Below are 13,758 nucleotides of genomic sequence, written 5' to 3'. Positions count from 1 at the left end.
ACCTCAAAACCAGCCGCAGTCCCCCCTGCTTCTACCCCAGAGGAGGGTGACGAATCAGGGGAAGAGGAATTCGATTATCTGGATGGCCTAAGTGAAACGGCATCATCCAGAGATATTCCGATTAAAGGGACAAGCTCTCCCAGATACACGCTCTCACTCGAGGAGGTTGATGCCTTATTGGGGGTTTTTTATGAGACGCCCTGAATTAAGGAAGAGCAGGTCTCTCTGTCCTTACATGACCGGGTGTATCAAACCCTGAAAGAAGATTCAGCCAGGGTTTTCCCGGTTCACAGTGCACTGGTGGACTCTATTAAAAAAGAGTGGATGGAACCAGAGAAAAAACTATTTTTTCCTAAAAGTATGAAGAGGAGATTTCCCTTCAGTGAAAATCCCACCTGCGTCTGGAACAAAGTACCCAAGGTAGACACAGCTTTCTCCCAGTGCGCAAAATCAACAGACCTCGCCTTTGAGGACATGGGTGCCCTCAAAGAACCCATGGAGAAAAGGATGGAGGTGCTGTTAAAAAGGTCATGGGAAGTCGCCATGACCAATTTAAAGCCTGCTATGGCCACAACAAGTGGCTCGCAACCTGGAGGTCTGGCTGGAACAAATGCAAGGGCATTTAGAAAGAGCATTTAGAAAGAGGGACCTCTAGGAAGGAAATCTTGGATTCCCTTCTTATGCTGCACAAAGCAGCAGGTAATATGGCAGACACTTCTGCAGAGTCAGTCAAGCTTTCAGCAAGGACCACTGCTCTTGTGAATTCATCTCGCAAGGCACTATGGTTAAAATCCTGGTCAGGGGACCCAGCTTCAAAGGTGAGGTTATGTGGCATCCCCTTTGAAGGAGACCTCCTGTTTGGGCAGGATCTAGAAAAGGTTCTGGATCACACTGCGGACAAGAAGGCCTTCCCTGTTAAAACTAAAAAGGCACCAGGAAAACACTTTTTTCATCCCCAAAGACAGGGACAGTCGCAAAGACAGACCACTAACGGGTCAGTTCCTAAGAAACAGTGGACGGGGGGAAAGCAGGTAATCTGTTTTCCCCTTCTAAGAAAACCACTAAGTCCCAGTGACTTGGTTCCTGTGGGGGTAAGACTGGGGCAGTTCCTCCCACAGTGGGAAACAATTTCCCCCAAATGCTTTTATCCTGAGGATAATCAGGGAGGGGTATCAAATACAATTCAAGCACACTCCGCCTACGAGGATGTGTGTGACCAAACCTCCCAAAGATTCTCAGAAGGCGACGGCCTTGCTGTCGCAAATTGGCGATTTGGTAAACCAGAGGGTTCTAGTTCCAGTGCAAACACAGGAAGTAAACCTCGGTTTCTACTCGCATGTGTTTGTAGTGAGAAAACCATCTGAATTCTGGTTAATTTTGAATTTAAGCTTACTAAACGAATGGGTAACGTACAGAAAATTCCGCATGGAAACAATTTTTACAGTAAGGTCAATCCTTCCACCAGGTTGTTTCATGGCCTTTCTCGATTAGAAGGATGCCTACCTGCATGTCCCCATTCACGAGGAATCTCAAAAATATTTGAAAATAGCGATTCAGTGGGGAAGGCAGACCCAACGCTTCCAGTTCAGGGCCCTGCCCTTTTCGGCCTATCATCTTCCCCCAGGATATTTACAAAAGTCCTGGCAGAAGCATTGGCTCCCCTGAGGTTGAAAGGAATCGCGGTCATACCGTACTTGTACGACCTTTTATTCTTCGCCCCCTCAAAACTCCAACTTCAGGGAGACCTGAGGGTAGCCATGTCCTGTCTAAAAAGACTAGGGTGGTTAATAAAGGAAGAAAAATCGCACCTGATACCGACACAGGCCATACAGTATCTGGGTTTCCTGGTAGACTCGGTGACACAAAGCAGAAAGGGTGAGGGAGACTGCAGTCTTTCTGCAAAAACAATCGGGCAATTTCCCTCCACTCAGCCATGTCGGGATTGGGTCTGTTAATGGCAACCATTCCTGCAGGTCCTTGAGCAAGGGCCCACTTCAGATGTCTGCAGGCCAATATCCTGAGCAGTTGGGACAGAACACAAGAATCCCTGGACTTGACTAGCCACCTAGTGGTGGTGGAGAAAAGAGGAGAACCTAGTACAAGGTCTTTGGTGGTCTCCTCCAGTGTCTGTATGCATCACTACAGATGCCAGTGCTTGGGGCTGGGGGGCCCATTTGGGGTCAAAAATAGCCCAAGGATGTTGGGGGAAAACACAATCCCAAAGGTCGGCCAATTGGAGAGAGTTGCAGGTGGTCTGGTAAACATTGAAAGTATTTGCCAGAGATTTGAAGGACCACCACGTACAGGTCCTCTTGGACAGCGTTGTAGCAGCCTCGTATCTAAACAAACAAGGAGGAACAAGATGCCCGTCCTTAATCAGGCTAACAAGTATAATCTTGTATTGGGCCAAGAGAAACTTGGGTTCGATCTCGGCAGTCCATCAGAAAGGGGTGGACAACCATCTGGTGGATTTTCTTAGTCGACACCAAGTGTGCAAATCAGAATGGTCCCTGACCAGGGAAATCCTTCAGCTGAGTGGATCTGTTCGCCAGCAGAACGAACACCCAAGTTCCAGTATACTTCTCAGTAGAGAGGGAAGCAGGGGTCAAAGGGATAGACGCTTTGGCACAAAGTTGGGCGTTTCGCACTTGCTACGTGTGACGGATCTTGGATACCACTGCTGGGCATCTACACCAGACCTGTGTCTCCTGTCCTCCAAACGCACCTGCAGCCTGCAGATTTGCCATAACTAGCCCTTAACCCCTCAATCACGAGACAAGCCACACAGGTGTTGAGGGTTAAACATCCAGAGCATAAACTGTTTATTAAGTGCCAAACATACACTTTTAACATAGCTAGGGACACTCCTCTTAGCCTGGTCATAGAGGGGGTAGGGGACAAGGAAGAACCAATGGAAACTCAACACTTGTATTCAAACAACTACAGTTGAAGCACATGAAGAGATTTTGATAAGCAGGCAGCCCCTCCGTACACATCCCCTGCTGGGATGTGTCTCCAGTCCAGACCTTTTGTCTACCTGCCATGACCCAACCCAATTAACACAGCAACAAGGGGGGGGGGGAGAAGGGATGCAGCATTACATTATCTCAGTGCCATTTTGTATATGTCTTTATCAGCTAAAAGTACATTGTGGAATAAAAGTATATATTTAACCCCGCCGGGCCAATAGGTTAAGGTAGCCAGGAACGACTCCACAAGCCCAGCCATAGATACCGCATTCACCCGGTTCCGATGAACTGGCGACTCTGGACACAAATGCCAGGAGGTGGCATCTTGTCCAGGTGGTGGGTGATGGCCAATAGCCCTCTAAACCCCAATGTTCTCTGATGGGCCATAGTCTGTGGGTAGGAGGCGAGCCCACAGCCACCTCCAAAAGACACAGTGACAGTGGGTTCTGTCACACTACGCCTTTCCCCCATTCAAACTAATTCCTCTAGTCCTGAGGAAATTTCTTCAGGAACGAACCACAATGATATTGATTTTCCCATATTGGCCAAAGAGACCATGGTTCTCAATGCTGCTGGGTCTGTCAGAAGAGCCTCCCCTCATACTGCCCGAGAGGGAGGATATCCTGTCCCAGGGCTCAGTTCTGTTGCCAGAAATGCAGACCCTGAAATTATCGGTGTCTGAGGAGAGACTCTTGAAGTCTAAGGGGCTCTCAGACAGGGTGATAAATACGCTTCTTTCCAGTAGGAAGAAGGTAACCCAAGCAAATTATGTAAAGTTTTGGAAAGTTTTTTATTCATGGTTAGATGCTAAAAAAGTGACTGTAAGTATCCCGGCAGTCTTAGAGTTTTTGTAAGATGGCGCGGATAAAGGACTGGCCATTAGTACTTTGAAGGTACAAATTGCGGCCCTATCTGTGTTTCTAGAGCAACCCCTGGCGTTAGACCCGCTAGTTAGCACTTTCTTTAATTTAAATTTAAATTAAATAAGAATTAAACCGGTTCAGTTTAAATTTTTACCCAAATGGGACCTGTCTGTTATATTACAGGGATGGGTAAAATGGTCACAGGAGGTAGAGCCCTCCTTAAAATGGATCACACTCAAAACAGTGTTTCTAGTGGCTATATCCACAGCTAAATTAAAGCAGTGGGTGGTGTTGCGCTCCTACAGTTAATGCTTTAAATAAATATATAAAATTGCCATGAATCAAAGTAAGGGTGAAATCCACATAGAATAGGCAATACAAATTAAATATCTCACAATAAAGTGCTACTGTGCAAGATCAATGTGCAAATAAAAGCAAACGTAATAAGCGATGTTACTGAGTGCAATAAGTAAATGTGCAAATATGCAAAGTATAAATGCTACTGAGTGCAGTAAATGTGCAAATATGCAGTGAATAAATGTGCAAATATGCAAAGTATACGATAAATCGCCGTAAATGACATAAACATAAAAAGCCCAAAGTGGGACATTGGACGCTCTTCAAGGTCCAGTGTGCAAAAAAGTGCAGGTGTGGGGGTGTTTTACAGGAACACTAGGTAGTGATGCAGTAATATCCAGTGTCACTGTGACTTTAAGTGCAGAGTGTTTCTTCAGTGTCGCTGACACCCGTGAATGTGCTAAATTATTACCTTACTGCTGTAAGGTAAACAGCATGTAGAAGAGAGAGGGGGGCGAATCCCTTTGGATTGTGTATTCCCGCGCGTTCCTAATGGGTATAGAGCAGAGCCAGAGGGGATCCTTTCCTTTCCTTCCAGTAAATGGGTATCAGGGTAAAGAGAGGGGATAAAGAGCCTTCCATGGTGTAGTAAGTTTTCAATAAAAGCTGAAGTTTATTAATGAAACGGTAAACTCACATTTCAGTGTATGGATTGCACAATGTAAAAAACGAGCGCCGAGCTGTCAGCAGAGTATGTCTGAACAGCGGTGTAGAATGCTGACAGCTTTAAAAACATTGGGTAAAAAAGCAGCCAGCATAAAACAAATGATAGTGTAGTGTGCATATTGAAGTCCACCGTTTATATAGATACATTTGGGCATGTAGGGAAATAAAAAGTTATATAGAACCATTAAAGTATATTTTTAACCATTTAAAAACCTATTAAATTAAATGGAAATTACTAAAAAAATATTGCTAAAAGATATAAAAAATATATAGAAAAAAAGGGAGGGTCGGACTCCGGAAATGTTCAGATAGAGAGGGCAGATACAATGAATTGGGACAATATGTATGACAGATATGAAGAAAGCTAGTTATTGGCATGAATACATAGCGAGAACTGATAGCTGGCATGAGGAGATAAAAATTTAAGATTAAGAATCGCTAATGAATATAAAAAATTTAAAATCACTGATAAAGCAGTTAAGATCAAACTCTGTTTAGGCCCCGGGGGGTAAATGTGTTGAGAATAAAGATCCATTTTGATTCAATTTGGCTAGGGGTCCTGACGTTGTCACCCCCGCCAATGTTTTTTATATGGCTCAATTCCCAAAATGTTAGATGTGAGGGGTCCTTCCTATGGTGTGTAGCAAAGTGCTTGGAGATGCTAGGCTTATCGAAACCTTTTATAATATTTTGTATGTTCTTTGATCCTCACCCTAAGGGGCCTTTTTGTGCGCCCAATGTACTGTAATGTTCTTGACTATTTTGTCTCTGAGTGTGGGGGCACGTTTATATATAAATTTTGGTACCAATGGAAGAATGGATTTTAGATGTACATTGTTTAGCAAGATATGCCAGTGTTTTTTGATGATGTTTTCAACTTTTTTATACTGGGCATTGTAATCTAGAATGATGGATACATTGTTAGGCCTCGGGTCTGTCTTCTTTTTGTCTTTAATTGGTTCTTGACCAGGTTACTCTTGTAGCCTTTCTCTATAAATCTGTGGCCTATTTTGTCAGCTTGGCCCAGGAAGTCATCTTTTTTTTGCTGCAGTTTCTCCGTAATCTCATAAATTGATCCTTTGGTATATTAAATAACCAGTTAAGATGGTGACAGCTCATCATGGGTAGGTAGCTGTTTTTGTCGATGTTTTTAAAGTGTGTTTTCGTGCTTAGGGTGTTGCCGTCTTGGATTTTATATCCAAATCCAGGCATGTCACTTGTTTCTGGCTTATAACCCACATCCGGGTTATATTTCGATAATTTTTGTTGAAATTTTCTAGAAAGTTTACAAGGCCGCCTCCTCCTTTCCATAGGATGAAAATATCAGTGATGTATCGTTTAAACACTACCAATTCAGTAGGTGTGTTTGTAAAGACGGATTCTTCTTCCCATTTTGCCATAAATAAACCGTTAGGAATCTTCTTCTCTTGTGATCAGTCAAACTCCAGGTGTATTGAGAAGCAGACAATTTATTTATGATATGTCACACAAGAGGATGAAGCTTACAGGCCAAAAATCCAGTAAGACTCACCCAAAGGAATGTGTATTCCCCCTTCTAATACCTACAATAATACAGCCTCTATGCTTCTATTGGCTGAGGAAACATAGATAGCGTGCCTGGTACACGATGGTACTTTATTTTGGCTAATCAGGGTTTCCTTTACAATCTTATGCTACTATCTATAGTTAAACCTGATCATCCTACAACTTACTATGGAGTTAATTAAAACAAAATGATACAGTAAGTTAATACAACAACATGCTCAGAAATAGTTTTAAAAATCAGTCTCAGGGTTATTGTTTTTCTAATAGTCACACAATAAACATTTAAAACTTTTCTAACATAAACCAGCTACACTGGGTGCAAATTTTGCACCCATTGATACACCTGTGTTCTGTTGATAGTAGTTAAGGTTAAACCAAAAAGAACTATTCTTCAGACAAAAATCTAAACACTTGATTAAATATTTTCTCTGTGAACAAGATAGTTTTGAATGTTTCCTTTGGCCCCCTTTCGTAGCCTCACAAGCTTGATGATGGAAGATGATTGTGTAGAGTGAGGACACGTCTGCAGTTGCTAAAATCCAAGGTCCTCCATGGTTGGGTAATTCCTCTAAAATCTGTAATATTTGTTTGGTGTCCTGTTTTTCACAGCAGGTTGTAAGAAGTTATCCATGTATGCACCCATTCTGGCGGTGAGTGAATCTATTCCATTGACGATTGGTCTCACGGGGGATTTTCCTTATTTTTGTGCAGTTTAGGAAGAGACTAGATCACAGGGGTGCGACATGACTCTGGGATGAGGAATTGGGCTTCTTTTTTGTTTAAAATATTATTTTTCTTCAGGCCGAGATGTACAACCAATTAGAGTACTTTTCTACATTTAAAAACTGGGTTACTTAAAAGTTTAAAATAGATGTTTGTATCACTGAGTAGATTCTCCATGCTCTCATTGTATTGATGTTTCCGTCTCAGTGGATTGTGTTCTGTTCCTCTGCCTAAAAAAGCCCTGTTATCTTGAGATTCTGGGTAGTAAATCGGTGTACAATGCTGGTACACGATGGAAAAGCGGTGTAGAATGCTGACAGCTTTAAAAACATTGGGTAAAAAAGCAGCCAGCATAAATCAAATGGTAGTGTAGCGTTCATATTGAAGCCCACCGTTGTAAACATATAGATAAGATAGGGAGCTCATAAAGGGTTTAACTCAAAATTTCACCCATGAGCAAAATAAAGGGGACTATTATGGTACCCCAGTACAGTAATCATAAAATATAGAATTTCATAAAATTAACATTTATTGAAGAATTTATAAAAGACAGACAAGAAAAAATAAACTATGCATCATGATAGGGTTTACAGTGATGGCAGAAAACCCCACAAAGGGGGGGGGGGGGGGGTGGCAAAATCCTATGGAGTGAACGTCTTTCTCAACCGGTTTCGCGGCTTGATTGCCGCTTCATCAGCAGACGTCACTTTACAAAATCTAGTATAAGAAAAGAGAAGGGTTTCTTTAAACATTACAGTAAATATATGACATGTTTGCATTACATCATAACACAATTATTTATTGGAGTATTATAGAGCATCTCTATGACTCACCCAAACTCTTGGCAGTAATGGCAGCAGAGACTGAGACACCCTCCAATGGGGTGACCCCCTGGAGGGCAGAACACAATACACCAGAAACCAACTAGGCACAGAATGTTACACTCATAAGGATTAATTATTAATCACCAAGTAATTGTAAATAAGGTGCCAGAGATAAGATGTGTTCAAGTGTAAAGGGAGTTAGTAGTCAATAGAAGTGACCCCAAATCAAGCCGGAAGTCCATGTGAATCAAAGATTATAATGAGTGATAATAGATATACTAACAACATATTGCCAATAAATCCTATGCTACAATAAAGGCCAAGGATGGAACAGGGTCCTAGAGCACAAGATGGTCCAAGAGATGGTCCAGGACATATAGCAAAGAAAGTCTAGATAAAGAACAACCTGGGCTCAGTATTATATTGGACCAGTATACCGCAACTACACGGAGCAGTACTACAACTTATTACAGAGGCAATATCCCATAGTAATGAGTGCACCGATCAAGGTAAAAGATAAATAGAATGATTGTATTTGTCATGGAGTCCGTGTGTTCAGTGCCATTCAACGCCGCTCTGAGAGTAATTCCCAGAGGGGCGTTTAATAAGCCCCCAACCTGGAAGTGCACGGAGCGTCATTAAGCTCCGTGATGTCTGCTACATGAAGAGGTGTGCGTGCGCCGATAATCGGAGCCGCCGCACCCTCCCGAAGGGTAGATGGACAGCGGAGGAAGTGACGGGCAAGGTGAAACAAAGCAACTCCTGCACGTCGTGGTGCGCATGTGCCGATGTTAAGCTGCGTGCGCATCTTCCTAACAAGGAGTTCAGCGTGGGTCTACACAGAGAAGAATGGGCACAATTGAGGTGCACGTCATCACTCAGGCACGCGCTTCCGTCACATCCTAAGATGGCGCAGAGTCAGACCAAGTCTGATGACTGAAAGCGTGCGTAGCTACGCACGCTTACCCCCTTGAATTCATGACCCCACCAGGTGTCAATAGAGGGGGAAAGGAGGAAACAGCCCAGCAACTTGGGGCTGGATTAAACTTCCCTCAGACATCACGTATCCGCCCATGGTCGGAGAATAAACTCCTCAAGCTGCCCATATTACTGAAATCAAGGAGGAATCACAGGGAATGTATAGTTATAACACAAAAACAAGAAAATCGAGGGCGTGTCCCACAACATGGGAAGGGCCGAGCCCTAATGGTGGCCAGTACAGCCCACCGGGAGACGCCCCCGATAATAACTTAAACCATATAAACAATTCAATTGAAAAATCTTCACAATAATCATAAACACAACCAAGAGCCTGGAATAATGAAACAAATTCCAGGGGTTAGAGGAAAAAGAAGGGGAAATAAAATGATACATTTTCTACAATCTCTCATTAGACAACACCGTTGTGAAAAAAAAAAAAAACATTACAGAAAATATTTATAAGAATTGGCTTCGTTCAGGCCAGGGGGTATGAGAGGGTTCAAACACTCAATCCACAGGGCTTCGCGTTTGAGAATTTCATGATCCCAATCCCCACCTCTAGGATCTTGTGGAACTACTTCTAATACCATGAATTTAACACTGTCTGGCTGGAATCTATGAGAGATCCCAATATGTCGACCTACAGTGGTCAACCTAGCATTTGTAGAATAGTATAAATGGTCACCCAAATGTTGCCGTAATTCCCTAATGATTTTGCCCACATAAAAAGCCTTGCAGGCACAAACCATTAGATAAATCACACCTCTAATGCCACAGTTGGCATGTTGGGAGGGTAAAAAGGTCTCACCATTTGGTAAGCTGAATGAGTCCCCCTCTAGGATCCAAGGGCATTTGGGACATTGTCCACACTTAAAGGTTCCTCTGGGTCCTTCCATCAGTTAAGGGTGGGCTCTATAGTGACTACTTGTAAGTTTGTCTCTAAGGCTGCGTACACACGGGCAGATTGTCTGCCCAACTAAGTTCGTCAGACAATCCGACAGACAGTCCGTCCAACATTTGAATGAACGGACTTGACCACACACGATGAACAGACAGTCCGCTGAAAGCTTGCGCGATGACGTGTACAGCACGTACGACGGGACTAGAAAAACGACGTCCAATACACTGCAATGCAACCTTCGGCCGTGTAAATCCTTTCTGAGCATGCGCCATACTTCGTCCGTCCAACTTGCCTACACACGAGCGGACTGTCCGCTGAAACCAAGTTTGGACGGACAAAACCAAGTTTGGACGGACAAAATTACGGAAATTCCGAAAGACTTAGTCCGTCAGACTGTCCGCTGAAAAAGTCCGCTGAAGCCCACACACAAGCGGATTGTCCGCTGAAACACGGTTCAGCGGACTAAGTTGGGCAGACAATCCGCCCGTGTGTACGCGGCCTTAGAGTAGTAGCTTTTCTAAACACCAGTTCTGGAGTTGATCTTGCGTATTTGCCAATTATATGGCGTTCTGCTAATAGATGCCAATGTTGGGATAGAAGGTGTCGTAATTGTTGGTGATGCATAGAGTATTTGGTCACAATTTTCACAGTAGATGATTGCTTGGCACATGGAGGGCCATATAATAAAGATGCCTGACTGCGCGAGAAGGCTTTGTTAAAGGCCTTTCTTAAATTGGTCCGACTATAGCCTCTAACCAAGAGGCGTTCTCGTAGTATGTTAGCCTGGGCAAAAAAGTCCCCGTGCTCGGTGCAATTACGTCTCAATCGGAGGTATTGAGCGTACGGAATATTGCGAACCAGAGGACGGGGATGTGAGCTAGAGGCATGTAAAATGGTATTAACCGCAGTGGGCTTACGGTAGAGATCGGTAATAAGTTTACCAGATATATCTTTAGTAATGTTCAAATCGAGAAAATAAATTCTTGATTTGTCTACCGTATAGGTAAAGTGTAAATTGTAGTTATTGTGCTTCAACGTATCAATAAAAAGTTTTAGATCTAATTCTGAGCCAGTCCAGATTACGAAAAGGCCATCTATGAACCTATGCCAGCAGAGGACATGGTTCAGAAAATGCTGTAAATTATCATCACCAAAAATTGATCTTTCCCATCCACCTAAATAGAGATTTGCATATGAGGGAACACAGGATGTGCCCATGGCTATACCCTGCACTTGTAGGTACAGTTGATCCATAAAAAGGAAGTAGTTCCTGGTAAAAATAAACCTATTTACAGGCCATGTAGTATGATCCTGTGCCATTAAAAACGTGCCAGCCATCTGGACGCCCTGCTCGTGGGGAATACTTGAGTAGAGCGCTTCAACATCAATAGCCACGAGGAGGGCGTCCGGAGGGATCTGCACATTAATATGTTTCAATAGGTCCGTGGTATCTTTGATATAGGAAGGTAATCCTAAAACATGTGGCATAAGGAAAGAATCTACCATCCTGCTGCCATTTTCAGTAAGGGAGCCGATACCAGAGACTATGGGCCGTCCCGGCGGCGTCAAAAGGTTTTTGTGTGTTTTCGACAACGTGTAGAAAGTCGGTATACGTGGTGTGGTGCTGTTAATAAAGTTCAAGGTTTCCTCATCTATAAGACCCTCCCAAAAGGCACCAATGACGAAAGTGTCAAAATTCTGCAATAAAAGACTCAATTAAAGTAGAATTGATAGGAGAGTACCAAAATTCATTTCGTAGGACAGTGGTACACATGGTTTGATATTGTGAGTGGGTCATTAATACTAAATTACCCCCCTTGTCAGATTGTTTAATAACCAAATTAGGGTTTTTTTGAAGTTTTTTGATAGCAAATTTCTGTTTTTTGGTTAAATTACAAGGTAATTCAGATCACTGGTGTTTTTTAAGGGATTTAATTGATGCATGGAGGAAGGCCCAAATATCCGGACAGGTCATTAGATCCAGGAAAGAACGCGATTTAGTTTGGAGTTTTGTATTAGGTGTTGTGTTTACTGCCAAATTGAAAGAGGCAGGGGTCTGATTGATAGCCAAATCTTCTCGTCCAGAAGCATCATTTAAATCAGATGGATCAGTGGCTCCTTCTTCATAGAGCAGCAACAGATCCCGTAATGCTCTGAATTCCTGCATCGTAAAATGTTTAGTGCGTTCAGCTAGTTCTTTTTCAAGGTTTAGTTTTTTTCTATCTGGGTCAAATATAAAGCTATACGTTAAATTCCGAGCAAATAAATGTAAGTCTTTAATACCTTAACAGTCTCATAAATGTTTATTGCCTCAGATGGACTAAAACCAAGACCTAGCTGCAATACATATTTTTCTTCTGAGGTTAGCTCAATAGATGTAAGATTGATAATATTGAGCATGGGTGTATCAATTAGATGTAAACAAAAAATAAAAATAGTGTAGCGCTTCAATGGTAATAGGTGTAGTCAACATAAATTAAAAGGATAATCATGTAACAGAGATCATATAAGTAATATAGATGCCTAGAGAAAAAAAGTCCAAAATTGGGCACACATTTCACAATGTAGCTGGCACGGGGGTGACCGAACCGTCACAAAGGAGGAAGAAATCACACTAGGCGGATGTATTCATGTGAATCTGCTTGACTGTAAACATCAAGGAAGGTAGATAAATACTTCTTACCAACTCTGTTGGACTCACACAGTCGTATGACAGTTGAGTCTGAAAGGCTTGAGGTCACAATCTGGGACCAAGGAGTATGTGGAGGGAGGTCTGTTGAACTGATGAAGGAACTCCAAACGGCTGTATGCCCGATAATGTATTTCACAGATGGAACATCAAGGTTGTTTGTAGTCCAACTCAGACGCGGCCCGTTACACTGATACTCCAATCTCCCCCGAATGGGGAGGAGGATATTTGGGGGTTTAGACCAAAAGGACGGAAAAAAAGAAAAAAGAGCTCCACATGGTGCGGGTCAAACGGTATAAAAATGGTAATTTATTAAAGTCAAAAGGTTATTAATGACTTGGTGATCACAAAAAATAGAGTAAAATGAAATTAAAAGCAATGTAGGGTGCCAACAGCTAGCCCAACGCGTTTCGACACATATGTCTTCGACAGGGGCATGTTGGGGCCCACCACATTGCTAACAAATATATAAGGAGTCAGAAACGGTTCCGCCTACCAAGGGGCGGAGAATCCTGTCTCGGACAGCCTCTTACAAATACAATGAACAATTTAATCAGATCAAGATAAGCATGTTCAAACATAATAAACAAATACAAGTAACGTCTAATATTCCTACTCGTACGAGCTGTTAAATTAAATTTAGTAACAATAAAGAATGGATATAAGCCACCATGCTCATGAATGAATTAGTTACATATATTAGTTCCAGGCCTCCTCAAACGTATAGGTCCAGGGAAGTTCAATACACATATAGAACATATACAAAAACACATCTAGCACTGGTATAAGAAGATCAGACATGTAATATTAATTCTATATAGACTGTATTATACCATCACCTGAAGGGACTAGTTCACGTTTGTATTGTGTCATGAACTTCTATGCACTTCAACTCACTTTTCCTTTCACATGTCCCCTAATCCCTGTCCCATGCTTTATCATAGACATATGCGATTACATTGCATTTTTTCTAGATTTTGTGCGATTTGGGACAGATGTTCCTCGGGAAATATAGATTTACACATAGTTCTTTTAGTTGTATATCTGGCATAATTTGTGAATATGCTATATTTACTACATTCTGAGTCCACCCTTGTGCCTTAGGTGCCTTAGGGTCCTTCTTGTTAATGGGTGCGTAATTTGTACGCACAGCATTCGATCCATTTCACTATTTGTATATATTATATTTTTATTTGACATCATTCAATTACTATCAGTTGTTTATGCTAGTTTTGGTGTG

General features: G+C 42.4%; 1 protein-coding gene and 1 long non-coding RNA gene across 4 annotated transcripts in view; one reads left to right on the top strand and one right to left on the bottom strand.

Annotated features, from left to right (window-relative positions):
* The window catches only part of LOC143933925 (uncharacterized), a 203,180-nt gene that overhangs the window by 15,743 nt on the left and 173,679 nt on the right, over window positions 1-13,758 (bottom strand). The gene's annotated exons all lie outside the window — the stretch shown is intronic.
* Window positions 1-13,758, top strand: part of CCS (copper chaperone for superoxide dismutase) — a 341,687-nt gene that overhangs the window by 217,394 nt on the left and 110,535 nt on the right. The window lies entirely within an intron of this gene.

The sequence above is a fragment of the Lithobates pipiens genome, unplaced genomic scaffold, assembly GCF_037356315.1.
Source record: "Lithobates pipiens isolate NorthernLeopardFrog02 unplaced genomic scaffold, aLitPip1_a1.2 Scaffold_10, whole genome shotgun sequence".
Lineage (NCBI taxonomy): Eukaryota > Metazoa > Chordata > Amphibia > Anura > Ranidae > Lithobates > Lithobates pipiens.
This window is presented reverse-complemented; position numbering and strand designations above follow the sequence as displayed.